Source organism: Ambystoma mexicanum, chromosome 3p, assembly GCF_040938575.1.
Source record: "Ambystoma mexicanum isolate Mex_15411 chromosome 3p, UKY_AmexF1_1, whole genome shotgun sequence".
Lineage (NCBI taxonomy): Eukaryota > Metazoa > Chordata > Amphibia > Caudata > Ambystomatidae > Ambystoma > Ambystoma mexicanum.
In genome coordinates, this window is record NC_090925.1 from 260,555,011 (window position 1) to 260,567,558 (window position 12,548).

At 48.1% G+C, this 12,548-nt stretch overlaps 1 long non-coding RNA gene across 2 annotated transcripts in view; it reads right to left on the reverse strand.

Moving 5' to 3' along the window:
* LOC138580319 (uncharacterized) overlaps nucleotides 1–9,740 on the reverse strand; it is a 150,792-nt gene extending 141,052 nt beyond the window's left edge. Inside the window, exon 1 of one of the 2 annotated variants that reach the window (XR_011304231.1) lies at nucleotides 9,351–9,740. This is a non-coding gene — a long non-coding RNA (uncharacterized lncRNA). The remainder of the gene's footprint in view (nucleotides 1–9,350) is intronic. The other variant, XR_011304230.1, reaches the window with a different exon arrangement.
* Between the last annotated feature and the right edge of the window lie 2,808 nt (nucleotides 9,741–12,548).

The following is a 12,548-nucleotide window of genomic DNA, read 5'->3' on the forward strand; positions in this document are numbered from 1 at the left end:
CATAGAGGTAGGGCCTCAGCTTCCGTAGGGCCCACACAACAGAGAAACATTCTTTCTCTACCGTGGACCATCTGAGCTCTCTGTCCTTAAGCTGGCGACTAATAAAACCAATAGGGTGTTCCTTACCCTTCTCATCTACTTGCGATAGTACAGATCATATCCCAGTGTCAGAGGCGTCCGTCTGCACAATAAAAGGTCTTTGATAATCAGGGGCCCTGAGGACAGGGGCCTGGCACAAGGAGTCTTTTAAGCCGTTGAAGGCCTTCTCACACTCGTCGGTCCAAGTTACCTTCTTGGGGTTCTTCAGAGTGGTGAGGGCAGTCAGAGGGGCAGCTATGGTGCCATAGTCTGCCACGAAGTTGCGGTAATACCCCGTGAGTCCTAAGAAGGCTCTCACTTGGGTCTGTGTAGTGGGGGTAGGCCAGTCTTGTACTGCTTGTACTTTACTGGGAAGAGGCTGTATCCTCCCTCCACCTACTTCATGTCCAAGGTAAACCACTGAGCCTTGTCCAATCTGGCATTTACTAGCCTTTATGGTCAAGTGTGCTTTGTGAAGAGCCTGGAGCACAATCCCGAGGTGTTTCACATGGTCTTCCCAGGTGGCACTGAAAACTGCTATATCGTCCGGATATGCAAGACAGAATTCGTCCAACCCATTCAAAACATGATTCACAAGCCTCTGGAAAGTGGCAGGTGCATTTTTCAACCCGAACGGCATTACCCGGAATTGGTAAAGGCCGTCTGGAGTAGAAAACGCTGTCTTCTCCTTGGCATGTTCTGCTAAAGCTATTTGCCAATAGCCAGCAGTGAGGTCAAACGTGCTGAGGTACTTGGAGGCACCCAAAGTATCCACCAGCTCATCTGTTCGAGGCAAGGGGTGTGCATCTGTCTTGGTGACAGCATTCAGAGCCCTGTAATCCACGCAGAACCTCAATTCAGAAGTGCCTGCCTTTGGAACCAAAACCACAGGGCTGGACCAAGGACTACTAGAGGGTTCAATCACCCCAAGGTCTAACATCTTGTTGACCTCGGTCTTAATATAAGACCGTACTTTGTCTGACATCCTGTATCCCCTACTTTTGGTAGGTACACTGTCTCCTGTGTCTATGTTATGTTTGCATCAAGGTGTCAAACCAGGCGACTGTGAAAACAGGGGGGGGAACTGCCTATGCAAACTTTTCACCTCAGCCTGCTGATCAGAAGTCAGGTGAGGGGCCACTCGGACACCCTCAAAGGAGCTATCTGAAGGACCGCTTTGGAACAGGTCGGGGAGAGGTTCAGACTCCTCTTCCTCAACGTCTGAAGCCAGTAGCAGTGCTGCGATTTCGACTCTTGGGACGAAATCCTTCAGCCTATTTACGTGAAACACTTTTGGAGCCTGTCCAGGCCTTCCAAGGTCCACTAAATAGTTAACCTCACCCAGGGGCTCCACCACTGTGTAAGAGCCTGACCATTTGTCCTGTAAAGCTCGAGGCCTTATGGGATTCATGATCAGGACTTGCTGACCAGGTGTAAAGTTGATGAGGGAAGCTTTCTGGTCGTACCAATGTTTCACCAGCGCTTGTCCTGCCTTCAATTTATCACTAGCCAAGCCCATCAGAAGTACCATCCGTTTTCTGAGCCCCAGCACATAATCTACTACGTTGGTAGTAACAGGGGGAGTGGGCATCTCCTATCCCTCTTTGACTATGGCTAAGGGTCCCCGTACAGGATGACCGAACTGAAGTTCGAAGGGGCTGAAGCCAACACCCTCCTGTGGTACCTCTCGGTAGGCAAACAGTAAGCATGGTAAAAGAATATCCCATTTTCTTCTCTGAGGTTCTTCCAGAGCCCCAATCATGCTCTTTAACGTTCTGTTGAAACGTTCCACCAGACCATTGGTCTGGGGGTGGTATGCAGAAGAGAACTTGTAGGTGACCCCACATTCTTTCCACATAGCCTGCATATACTTCGACATAAAGTTGCTGCCACGATCCGACACAACTTCTTTAGGGAAGCCAACCCTAGTAAATATGCCAAGTAACGCTTTTGCAACTGACTTGGCAGTTACAGTTTTCAATGGGATGGCCTTAGGATATCTGGTTGCATGGTCTACCAGCACCAGGATAAACCTATTGCCTGAGGATGTTTGCGGGTCAAGGGGACCAACGATGTCGATCCCTACCCTTTCGAATGGTATTCCCACAACTGGGAGTGGTACCAATGGAGCTTGGATTGTCGAGCCAACCTTACCAGATAACTGGCAGGAGGCACAACTCCTGCAGTGACTTTCTACTTGCACCCCCATCTTGGGCCAGTAGAAGTGCATGGATAACCTTTGCTTGGTCCTCTTAATACCAAGGTGACCAGCAAGGGGCACTTCATGCGCCAACTGCAGGAGGAAGGGCCTAACAGCAAGGGGAACCACCAACCTCCTATGGTCTCCTTCTGTAGACTCTGTGGGCTCACTATACAGGAGTCCACCTTCCCAATAAATCTGATGCGTCCCAGGAGGTTCACCATCAAGCTGGGAGCAGGCCTGTCTCCTTAGGCCTTCCAGAAATGGGCACTCACGTTGGCCTTTACTGAATTCGTCCCTATCAGGACCACCTTCTACTAACAAGTCTTTTAGTTCAGGATGGTCATTGGGGTCAAATACTTCAGGCATCGCCACCTCCTCGTCAGGCCCGAGCGATTGACCAACTTCCTCCACCGCAGTGGTAGACGAGCTCGGGGGAATATTCTCTTTCCCTCGACTTGACTTGTTTACTCCTTTCGCCTTGGGTTTCCCCTTCGGCTGGGGCGGCGTATTGGTCTTGGCCAATGCTGCCCGTGCTTGAGACCGTGTGTAGGGTCTTTCGCCAGTGTCTCCTACTAGCCCTAAAGTTCTGAGATCATTACCTAACAAGACCTTTCCTGGGACGTTTCTCTGAATGCTCACTGGAATCCTGACTGCTGTACCATTTAAAGTAAGATTTACAGGTATTACTGGAAACATACGGAGTGGGCCGTCAGCCAACTTAGTGGGCATCAGAGTAGCTCTGGCAACTTCCTCTGAGTCTACCAAGGTAGAATCCACTACAGTTCGACTGCACCCACTATCCCTAAGAGCTGGAGTATCTACTCCATTGATCAGCACACTGTCTTTAAAGTAGTGCTTGGTATTATCTGGAATCCTAGCATAAGCCTCTGCAACTTTAGGCTCCCAGGAACCCAGGGAAACTAAAACTACCTCAGCTTCTATCCCGCTGGGAAATGAGTCTGAGGAGAAGGATGCTCCTGTAATCTCATCTTCCTCGTAGGATGGAGAAGGCCAAATTAGCGCGGTGGACCCCCAAAGGTCTAACCTTACACCGGGGATCCCCCTTCACGTGGTCAGTTGCTCCACAAGCAAAACAAGATCCATTGGGTCTGTTTACATAGGGAGGCTTAGTGTAAACAGAGTTCTGTTTCGGAGGCTGACCTCCACTACCCTGTGAGTTCTCTTGTGTCTTACCCTTATTTTTCTTTTTGTGGCCCTTTTGAGAAGAAGATTTATCAGATTCTCCACCCTCCTTATCTTTGGACTTTTTCCCTTCCTCCTGCTTACCAGGATGAGTGTTGTCCTTATGGGACACTCGATGTGACACCCATAAGTCTGCTGCAATGGCCAGCTTTTTAGGATCTATCTCCGTCGAATCGGCCAAATGCTGCTTGAAGATGCAAAAATGTGTTCCAGCATGACAAGATTTATCATGCCTTCAAAGGTAGAACCTTATAACCTTCGACCCAGCCAGTTAAGTTTTTTAAGGATTCAGTTACATAAGATACCACCATCTTTTTTCTTATACTCTCTGAATCGTTTCAGATATTGGGCCGTAGTCTTTCCAAACTTTAAAATGAGAGTTTGCTTTAACATTGCGAATTCAGCTTGCTCAGCCTTCGACATTTCCATAATGGCACTACAGCCAGAATGTGGCAGTCTGCTGAGTAACCAGGCAATCTTATCAGCATTGTCAACTTGTTGAACTTTGCATGCATACTCAAACGCATTCAGCCAGTCCATAATGTCATTCCTTTCCTCATACACACTGAGCAGATCTTTCGGAAACCGTGGATGAGAGGAGGCCCCAGACCCATGTCCAGGACCCTTGGACCCATTTTCAACCTGAAGCTTGGCCAGTTCCAACTGGTGATCCCTGTCTTTCTGTTTTTCTGCCTGTTCGATTTCTAGTTTGGCTATGCTGAATTCAAGCTCCTTCTGCCTAAACTGCAGCTCTTGCTTCTTGAATTCAAGCATAGCCTCCCCATCAGCACTGGCAGAGGAAACATTAGACATCTCATCCTCCCTTTCCTCGTGGTCGCGGTGGATCAGTGCAGCGGCAGAACTGTCGGTTCTACCAGTCAGAGCAGCCCCACCTCCTTCCGCACTGTCCTCAGATGTTATAGCGTCAAGCTGCGCTTCTTGCCACGCCACGATTCTTTGGATCATATCCAATTTCGTGCCTTGAGAGGAAACACCTCTCTCCGCACACATCTTTTTTAATGTTTCTGATTTGGAAGCATTTAAAGTTAACAAGGTATTTGTTTCCATACTGTTAGATAGGACTATGGCCTTTTTAAAGTTATACTATAACAATTCACTACGTGTCCTGGTAGGAATAACTTGAAATGCCTTAGTTCGTGCGCAACACTGGATACCTTCAGTCGTATCCCACCGCTGTACACCAATTTGTTAAGACGGATTTCTGAACTCTGTCCTGGCGGGGCAGAAGTTCAGAAGGCCAACCTAATTACTTGGAACAGGGTAACCTCTGGACAAGCCAGACCAATCAGGGTAGCGATCGCGGCGGTCAAGACTAGGTCTCAAGAGGGGTGAGGGTGACTGAAAGCCCGCAATGAGCACACAAAGCAAGGACACTTACAAACTACTCCAAACAGGTGTTATATTAAAAATGTATACACATTTATTCCAAGGCCTTTAAAACAATGACCGTAGCGAGAAATCACAATACAACTCTAGTAAACCAACACATACCATACCAATACAATATATATACAAATACAAACAAGTCTAAAGCGTTAGATGCACGAAATGTGTAGTCCACCTAGAAGAGAAGGAAACAGGCAGTGCGAAATAATGCTTAGACCCAGTCCGCCTTCAGAGGCACCTAACTAAAAGGAAGTCCGAGCCCTACGAAGAGTGGAGCCTTGTGCTCAAAAGTACCTGCACACGCTGGTGCCAACGGGCAAAAGGGGGAGTCTCTTCGTGGGAATCAGGCATTTCAGTTTAGTGCACAAATGAAGAAGAACAGAGTTCCGTGACTCAAGCGCAGCCTCCACTGTGGGCAGAAGCAGAGTGCGAGTACGAAAAAGGCGTGCTGTTTTGACACAGCGGGGAAAAGCTATGGGCTCCTGCAGGAGGGCGACCAGTTCCTAGCTATGCTACTCACCGGTCCCCGATGCAAGCAGACCCAGGCTTCTCCGTGTCAGTTTCAGTCGCTGGCAGGTTCAGGAGAGCAGGGGACGTCTCGTCGTCGTGTTGATTCTGCAGCAGCAGAGTTGAGTTAAAGATGTCCCAAACGAAGTGAACCCGCACAGTTTGTTATCACAGCAGGGCAACGGAGCGGCCGTGTGTATCTCAGTCAAATGTACACTACTCACTTCAGACCTGGGAACGTCAAGTGTACGAATTGTGTGAGAGTGACCAGGACTAGAAATACAACACAACCTGGCGGCGGTTACAGAGCAAGACTCCTGTGTAGGCTGGTCAGTCTGCTGGATGGCCCAGAGACACTTCCGAAGGCTTACGAGCAGGAGATGGTGAAGATGCCGAGAATAGCTGTTCCCGCTATTCCAAGGGTCGAAGTACCAGTATAGGCCTTCTGGTTCGATCAGAGGTAAAAAGGGTTTCACAAGGCGACAGCAGTGCAGAGAAGCAGTCCTTCAGCGGGTCACCAGCGATTCCTCGGTTCAGCCTCGTGGTTGCAGGATACTTGGCTCCTGTATTCCTTCGTTCGCGAGAACGCAGGAGATCGACATGGTAGTGGTGTTTCCAGCCCCCTCTTATCCACGGTTCCCTTCGCGCCAAAACGGAGGGGACCCAATGGGAGATCCGCTCATCAACACTCACACCATTCGTGGACCTATCACGGACCACGGTGGTCCCGGGCATTCACACCACCCTAGACTCTCTGGCACCCAGGATGTGTATTGGGACCAGACATCCCAGCCCACATCCTGGAGGCACACACAAGGCCTGTAGAAGCCCGCGTAAGCATCCGTGTTTCGCGGGAAAGTACATGCCCAAATAAGGAAGGCCCCGGGTCGGCTCGACCTGGGGAAGGTGAAGGGAGCAAGACGGTCAGCGGACAGGACAAAAGGAGCCTCGTGGTCTGGCCATTTTGGGAGCCAGGCCACCATTTTGGGCTAAGCGCGAGAAACGCGCTTAAAACGCCAAAAGGAGCACAAAAAACAAGAAACGATCGCTGCCACCATTCCCGTCCGTGAATCACTTGCACCGATCAGTTACAATCCAGAAAGAGTATCTTGGGCCTGTAGAAGGCTAGAGACCCAAGAGAGCAGTAACTTTGCTTACAGTGCCCTCTTGTGTCATGTTGCACGAAAGCCGCAACATGATAAAAGAAACTACGGAAAACAGCGTTTCCCGGTACTGACTGTCTTAAGGGCATGTCAGTTTCCCCGTAAGAATGGAGCGAAAGCCCAGAGGAGTGCGGCAGAAGGCTGCACTTCTCTGGCAAAGTCTAGATCATGGTGAAAACAACAGCAAAATGTTTAGGGGTTGCCACATGGAAGGAAAATTACCCACAATTACGAAATCTTTCCTAACAGTGGTGTGGACTAAGTTGTTGCCGCGAAGAGTTTGGAGGGGAGCGAGAAGTGAGGGAGCAATAGAGCGGGCCAGGAAGGGGATAAACAGAGAAATTGTCAAATTTTGTGCCTCGGTGGCGGTGCAGGTCATGGACCATAAGGAAATAACATATGAGGGTCTCCTTATCTTTAGAGAGGATGGGGTACACTTGTCCGTGTATGGGAATAATCACTACCTGGCGGACTTGGGTTCTTGGCTGGGAGACTGGGTAAAAAGTTGGAGGTAGAAAAAATTGGGGGGGGGGCAGAAAGAACTCCTCGGGGGAGGGTTTTTCTGGTGCCGGGGGCATGGCCCCTTTTGATGTGGGGGGAGGGAAGTACAATGGGGGAATGACACGGGAAAGGATGGGGTGGCGCTGTTTGCACAAGCAGGTCACCCCGGGGGAACAGGTATTGAGCCTGGAGGGGCATGGCCCCTGGGAGAAAGCACGCCTGGAAAAGGGGCAAGGAGACAGTATGGTCCAAGGGATAATTAGGGAGGAAATGGGTTATTTAATTATTTAATTGTTGGGGGAAAATGAAAATGTTTAATTTATTTAATTGGTTGTTAAAATATTTCTTTAGTTTGTTAGGCCATGGAGCCAGTTAAGCGTTTTTGATTGTAAGCTTTGGCCTGTCACATTAAAGCGACCTTTTCCACTTTTAAATGAGTCTGGGTTTTTGTGCAGTAAGCCAAAAGGTAAGTACGCTTTACTGTAGTTTCAGGGTAAAGGCTAGCAGTAAAGGAAGAGCATAGGTATAGACATCCTTCTAGTAGCATCTCCCATCCTGAATCCCCAACTTTTTTAGCCCCTGGAATCCTGAGGGAACACGAGGTTCCAACCTGACCAGCATTCCATGGCTTGCATTGTATAAAGCAATGCAATCCTACACTACACATCCCCCTTCCTTACAAAGAAGGGGTCAATACAGAGACTCACACCATAGCAAACAGAATCCTTCACCAAGCACACCATGTAACAACCTCCTAGCAACAAAACCCATTTGCAACCTTCAGAGCATAATCCACAAACACGTAACTAACATTCCAGACCAACACTTAAACATACCTCCATTTATCCAGGACTGCCACGCTCAGATCTCAAAGCTCAAAGCACCCTCTAACACATTCCACACCAAACCGCAATCAGAACCATCACAGTGTATTCTCCTCTTACCCCGCCTGCCACACGGGGCCTCAGGTCTGCCACACCCGAGCACATTCGATAGGCACGCTCTCAACCCACACATAATCACATGCCATTCTCGAAAACGGAGACACTCGTAACCTTCTACAGCAGTCATACCACCAACCTGAACACTCACAAAGATCCGGTCAGCAGCCAGATCAAAATCAAAACCGTCACACACACCAGACACACAAAACAAACAGCACATAGAAACAGATGACAGTGTTGAAGTAACCAAGCATTTAGAAACACAGGCACAGAATAATTACACCTGTGAATGTCCAAATAAAACAGAACACGAAATAGCCAGTATACTGTTTCCTTTTCTTGTGCACAAACATAGCGCTGTCACATACTCATTAATTTCGCCCACTGGCTTTTAATATACACTATACTATCCTACTCATCACCAAGAACCTGAGTTTACAGACATATTCATTTCAAGTCACTGCCTCACTATCAAACCTGGTGGCACGTATGTAATACCCATGTTCAATCGGGTCACACCTTCTGATACTAGTAGTAATATAATTAATTACATTTATAAAGCGCTCACACAGCCCGCAGGCATCGAGGCGCTGTTACAGGAATAGTTTTTTTGTCTTAGTTACGTATTTATAACGCGCTTAAACACCCAGAGGTTTCTAAGCGCGGACCCGGGTATCGAACCTGTGTTGCTTCATGTCGTCTTGCTTCCAAGACGCGCATGCTGCCGCTGAGCTATCCTCCCGGGACGGTGCAGTGAAATCAATCACTAATTTTCATAAACTACATATCCTCCTTAAAACTTCAACAATACGGTAAATTCCTTGCACTTTAGTTGGGCACATTAAAATACACACATGTGTGGTGCTGCTGGGCACTTTTCTACACCTCCCTGCAAGTGGTCGTGATCAGGCACCACTCACAGAAAAGGCACGCTATGGTTCAATTAAACATGATAAAATACTTTTAACACAGGTTCCCAGCACCCCACCATAAACCTGTGCCTCATTTCACTTAGGTTCGAAATTGCCAAAAATCCAGTCATCACCATGTAACATAGCACAATGCAAGTACGTTGTGCCTCATTCCTGTACAAAATAATTTCTTTCAAATGTCCACCTGTTAAAACACGTTTTACATTTAAATGTGAGAATTCACAATACATGTCCATCTGAAACAAAATAGGACTAGCCATCACTTTGAAATTACTTTAAAACAAGATCCCAGCAAAGCATGGAGGCCTAGCCATACCCCTGCAAACGTGCAGAGTCATAAAGTTTAAGAAATCACTAAACGCTATTATGAGCGGAATAAAAAATGTCATGAAAACGCTGGAGGAATACATACAAGCAATATTCGATAATCCTGGAACTGCACACTCCTGGAAAGTTGTCCATGACAGCCTGCGCCTGCCCAGCCAGGATGGACAGTTTCAACTCGCCAGTTTCATTGATAGAAATAACGGATAATCTTCTCTCAATGCAGCACAGCTCAAAAAATGCAGTACCTTGTTTAAACTCCGGAACACACGAAGACACATTCCTCGCTTCGAAAAGGCTGTCCATTCAAACCCAGCCATTGAAAAATAAAAGTCATGTTCGGAAGATATAAAGCAGTACTTCCAAGGCCTAAAACTCCTTCATGCGCAGCATTAAATATTGCTGCAACGCTTTCACTGCTTTCATACCTCATACGTTCCTCCGACACAGGATTGCCTTTCCTCTTCCGCATTCCAAGCCTCCTTCTGAACATTACTTTGTAGGCTCAATACGTCATCATGCTTGCCGAGCGCAATGGGGTGCTTTCCTCTCAGCACTTCAGGCTTTACACAAACCTCTGAGCCAGTGACGTGAGCCATTTCACAGATCATCTTCAGCATGATGATGACGTCACCATTGGTCTCTTTACCGTTGAGACGCACACAGCTCCAACTCCACGACCACCCCAACAGTCACCACTGGCAGCCAACCACTTTCACCATCTCCCGATGCCTGCAACAACTGGATGCCGTTACATCCGACACCAAGTGCTCCTGCTCCACTGTCTACTTTTCTCCCAACATTTATTATTTTTTTTGCATTTAGCCTCATAAAACGAGAAGGCACCGCCAGATGGGGAACCACATGTCCCAGCATGCCTCCCACAGCCACGCCAGCTCATTGTCCCGGGCACTGACCTGTCGCAATCCACAGGTGCTCCCTTTTTCCAGTGCTCTTAACATCGCTGCACTCCTGCAGTTAATCCTTTCACCAAGCCACCATGGAGCACTATATGGCCAATCAACTTCTTAGAATGAAACCGCATTGGAAATCATCATTTCACATTGAACCAGTTCCGGGGGACAACACCTCTCAAGCTGGCTCAGCATATCATCATGACTCCGGTTCTCATCACAAGCTCCACATTTCTTCATGGTTCGAATTCCTCGTCGCCAATTTGTATTGTCTGGTTCAGGGAAGGCAGTCAGGATGCAGTGATCACACAGGAGCCAGAATGTACAAAAGGTAAGTACGCTTTTTTGTAGTTTCAGCAGTAAAGGAAGAGCATAGGTATAGACATCCTTCTAGTAGCATCTCCCATCCTGAATCCCCAACTGTAGTCCCTGGAACCCTGAGGGAACACAAGGTTCCAACCTGACCAGCATTCCATGGCTTGCATTGTATAAAGCAATGCAAGCCCACACTACACAAGTATACATTTCAGTGTGTGCGGGCATTGAGGGGAGCAGGGGCCCCACCCCCAAAGCGTGGCAGAGTTACGGGCAGTCATAGCATGGAGGAATATGACGCTGCGGTTTCGGCATTGGCTGGTTTCCTGATAGCTGCACTCGAGCCAAATTCGGACGACGGGCACTGAGTCCTTTAGGGACAGTTGAGACTCCATGTCAATGAGATTCAGTGGTCCCGAAGAATTTCTGCTTGACAGTTACAATCAGAGGCGGACGTCCACTACTCAGCTAACCATAAGTGACAAGTGTCACTGGAACATTTAGACAATGACATTGCCCAACATAAACAAGGGGCTACCTTAGAAACCTAAGGAGATGTGACTTTACTTAGGGTTGGGGCTGCCCCCCAAAATGTTGTCTGATTCCAATAAATGTGATCTTGTGTTTCCAAATATACACCATTTGTCCTTGTAATTCTTAGGTATGGGAAACCATTGTATGATGTCTTATACCCCTAGAAGGGGGCGGGGGGTAATGGAAACTGGCCCGCTAAGGGGATGTCCAGCCCCCAGAGAGGGCGCTAGATGGACAGCCTGCATAGCACTTCACCTCACCTCCTCCAGGATAGGAAGGGGCTCCCCCGGGCCCAGCCACATCCAGCTGGGCTCTGGGGAGTAGTTATAAGGCGGGGGCTGCTTAGCCCATTCTCTTTGTACAGCCCCCTGCCTGAATACCCACCACCCTCTCCCTTTAGGTAGGATAGCATGGGCACGAAGCAGTAACTTACCGAACAGGTTGTGCGTTTTGGAGCATTTGTTTGTAATTAGGTGCATGTGTATGTAATTAGGAGTTTGGTTGCTTGTTAATAAGGTTTGGTTGACTTATATGTAATACATGTTTTATTAGGTGCTTTTCTTTTCAGCGGACTCCGAATGGTGTAGGTTTGTCGGCAGTTTCCCGTTTTCCACACTCGAGCCAAATTCGGACGACGGGCACTGAGTCCTTTAGGGACAGTTGCGACTCCTCGCCAGTGAGATTCAGTGGTCCCGAGGAATTACTGTTTGACAGTTACAATCAGAGGTGGACGTCCGCTACTCTGCAAACCGGAAGTGACACATGACCCCGGGAACTATAAGATAATGACAAAGCCTACATAACCAATGGGCTACCTTAGAAGTCTAAGGAGATGTAACTTTATTTGGGGCTGTTGTCTGACTCCAATACATGTGATCTTGTGTTTCCAAATATACACCATTTGTCCTTGTGATTCTTAGATATAGGTAAGCATTGCATGATGTCTTATATGCCTAAAAGTGGGGGGGGACAATGCGGAATGGCACCGCTAAGCAAATTGACTAAGTGTGATTCCAAGGGCATATGCACTTGACCGCCTTCTGCTCTTTCCAGCAGAGATCAATTGCAGAAGAGTTCCCTTGTTGAACGATTCACTTTACAGGGTTCTATCCTAGTGCATTTCACTTCAGTAAGGGGGTGCAGTTCTTCTAGCAAAATGTATCAATATATGTTATGAAGCTTTTATGCTGCACAGTGGAGAAGTGCATGTGACTCAAAGTGCAGCCAGCGGGTGGCTAAGTGCGTGTAACTCAATAGGTTCAGCCAGCAGTTGGCTCAAAAGTCCAGAGCGAGGGGACTGTAGGGTTGCAGATACAGACCACAAGTGCTGGGGGAGACAAGAGGCAGTGTGAAGGGCAACTGGACATACAGAAGTCTGGGCCCAAGTTCAAAGCGTAGCCAGGTGACCAGTACGTGGAGCAGTCGGGACATCAGCAGGGGGAGAGGAAGAGAGAAAGAAAAAGGAAATAGGAAGGTCTTGAGTTGCTTCCGGTACCGGAGGTGGTTCTGCTGAAGTTTGAGAG